This window comes from Lates calcarifer, unplaced genomic scaffold (genome assembly GCF_001640805.2).
Source record: "Lates calcarifer isolate ASB-BC8 unplaced genomic scaffold, TLL_Latcal_v3 _unitig_5661_quiver_892, whole genome shotgun sequence".
Classification (NCBI taxonomy): Eukaryota; Metazoa; Chordata; class Actinopteri; family Centropomidae; genus Lates; species Lates calcarifer.
In genome coordinates this window covers 1-2,500 of record NW_026117651.1, presented here as the reverse complement: position 1 = coordinate 2,500, position 2,500 = coordinate 1, and the positions used below count along the sequence as shown (strand labels likewise).

At 48.7% G+C, this 2,500-nt stretch overlaps 4 non-coding genes across 4 annotated transcripts; all 4 read left to right on the top strand.

Moving 5' to 3' along the window:
* The first annotated feature begins 289 nt into the window (after nt 1–289).
* Nucleotides 290–407, top strand: LOC127141501 (5S ribosomal RNA). Its single transcript, XR_007812019.1, has one exon. It is a non-coding gene; the product is annotated as a 5S ribosomal RNA (ribosomal RNA).
* Nucleotides 408–896: 489 nt separating this feature from the next.
* LOC127141525 (5S ribosomal RNA) lies at nt 897–1,015 on the top strand. The gene has a single exon (XR_007812041.1). It is a non-coding gene; the product is annotated as a 5S ribosomal RNA (ribosomal RNA).
* Nucleotides 1,016–1,496: 481 nt separating this feature from the next.
* Nucleotides 1,497–1,615, top strand: LOC127141514 (5S ribosomal RNA). Its single transcript, XR_007812030.1, has one exon. It is a non-coding gene; the product is annotated as a 5S ribosomal RNA (ribosomal RNA).
* Nucleotides 1,616–2,110: 495 nt separating this feature from the next.
* Nucleotides 2,111–2,229, top strand: LOC127141499 (5S ribosomal RNA). The gene has a single exon (XR_007812017.1). It is a non-coding gene; the product is annotated as a 5S ribosomal RNA (ribosomal RNA).
* Nucleotides 2,230–2,500: the final 271 nt, after the last annotated feature.

Genomic DNA, 2,500 nt, shown 5'->3' with positions numbered 1-2,500 from the left:
GAATGAGCGCAGTCTGGGTTTTGGGCACAATGACCCAATACGTCGTCCACAAGGACGTGTGGCTCACCCGATGTACGTTTTGAGCAATTTCGGACGAAAATGGACTTGGAACAGAGCCAAATGTTTGATCAGGCCATACGGAAAATTCTTGTTGGGTGGAGTAGTTATTTCTTAGTTTTGCTGTTGACTGTTAGAGAAAATCCCATTATTGTTGATTGCTATGTGAAATAACAGATCTGCCAGTGTTATTTTGGCACGTATAAAGGGTCTGTCTTCAGCAGCCGCTGTGGCTTACGCCACACCACCCTGAGCGCGCCCGATCTCGTCTGATCTCGGAAGCTAAGCAGGGTCGGGCCTGGTTAGTACTTGGATGGGAGACCGCCTGGGAATACCAGGTGCCGTAAGCTTTTTGCTTTTTCCTGCCTATCTTACAGCAGCAGAATGCCGCTTCCTCTGTAGTTGAGACAGGGCACGCCAAAACTACTTTTATTTTGCAGCCTGTATTTCACGCTCTGTTTTGCACTTCTGTTTTATGTCACGTCGCTTTCGGCAATCGGGTATTAGGCGCTGGAAAGTCACCTCTGTAAAGTCTGCACTGCTGCCGAATGAATGAGCGCAGTCTGGGTTTTGGGCACAATGACCCAATACGTCGTCCACAAGGACGTGTGGCTCACCGATGTACGTTTTGAGCAATTTCGGACGAAAATGGACTTGGAACAGAGCCAAATGTTTGATCAGGCCATACGGAAAATTCTTGTTGGGTGGAGTAGTTATTTCTTAGTTTTGCTGTTGACTGTTAGAGAAAATCCCCATTATTGTTGATTGCTATGTGAAATAACAGATCTGCCAGTGTTATTTTGGCACGTATAAAGGGTCTGTCTTCAGCAGCCGCTGTGGCTTACGGCCACACCACCCTGAGCGCGCCCGATCTCGTCTGATCTCGGAAGCTAAGCAGGGTCGGGCCTGGTTAGTACTTGGATGGGAGACCGCCTGGGAATACCAGGTGCCGTAAGCTTTTTGTCCCTATCTTACAGCAGCAGAATGCCGCTTCCTCTGTAGTTGAGACAGGGCACGCCAAAACTACTTTTATTTTGCAGCCTGTATTTCACGCTCTGTTTTGCACTTCTGTTTTATGTCACGTCGCTTTCGGCAATCGGGTATTAGGCGCTGGAAAGTCACCTCTGTAAAGTCTGCACTGCTGCCGAATGAATGAGCGCAGTCTGGGTTTTGGGCACAATGACCCAATACGTCGTCCACAAGGACGTGTGGCTCACCGATGTACGTTTTGAGCAATTTCGGACGAAAATGGACTTGGAACAGAGCCAAATGTTTGATCAGGCCATACGGAAAATTCTTGTTGGGTGGAGTAGTTATTTCTTAGTTTTGCTGTTGACTGTTAGAGAAAATCCCCATTATTGTTGATTGCTATGTGAAATAACAGATCTGCCAGTGTTATTTTGGCACGTATAAAGGGTCTGTCTTCAGCAGCCGCTGTGGCTTACGGCCACACCACCCTGAGCGCGCCCGATCTCGTCTGATCTCGGAAGCTAAGCAGGGTCGGGCCTGGTTAGTACTTGGATGGGAGACCGCCTGGGAATACCAGGTGCCGTAAGCTTTTTGTCCCCATCTTTTCCTGCCTATCTTACAGCAGCAGAATGCCGCTTCCTCTGTAGTTGAGACAGGGCACGCCCAAAACTACTTTTATTTTGCAGCCTGTATTTCACGCTCTGTTTTGCACTTCTGTTTTATGTCACGTCGCTTTCGGCAATCGGGTATAGGCGCTGGAAAGTCACCTCTGTAAAGTCTGCACTGCTGCCGAATGAATGAGCGCAGTCTGGGTTTTGGGCACAATGACCCAATACGTCGTCCACAAGGACGTGTGGCTCACCGATGTACGTTTTGAGCAATTTCGGACGAAAATGGACTTGGAACAGAGCCAAATGTTTGATCAGGCCATACGGAAAATTCTTGTTGGGTGGAGTAGTTATTTCTTAGTTTTGCTGTTGACTGTTAGAGAAAATCCCCATTATTGTTGATTGCTATGTGAAATAACAGATCTGCCAGTGTTATTTTGGCACGTATAAAGGGTCTGTCTTCAGCAGCCGCTGTGGCTTACGGCCACACCACCCTGAGCGCGCCCGATCTCGTCTGATCTCGGAAGCTAAGCAGGGTCGGGCCTGGTTAGTACTTGGATGGGAGACCGCCTGGGAATACCAGGTGCCGTAAGCTTTTTGTCCCCATCTTTTCCTGCCTATCTTACAGCAGCAGAATGCCGCTTCCTCTGTAGTTGAGACAGGGCACGCCCAAACTACTTTTATTTTGCAGCCTGTATTTCACGCTCTGTTTTGCACTTCTGTTTTATGTCACGTCGCTTTCGGCAATCGGGTATTAGGCGCTGGAAAGTCACCTCTGTAAAGTCTGCACTGCTGCGAATGAATGAGCGCAGTCTGGGTTTTGGGCACAATGACCCAATACGTCGTCCACAAGGACGTGTGGCTCA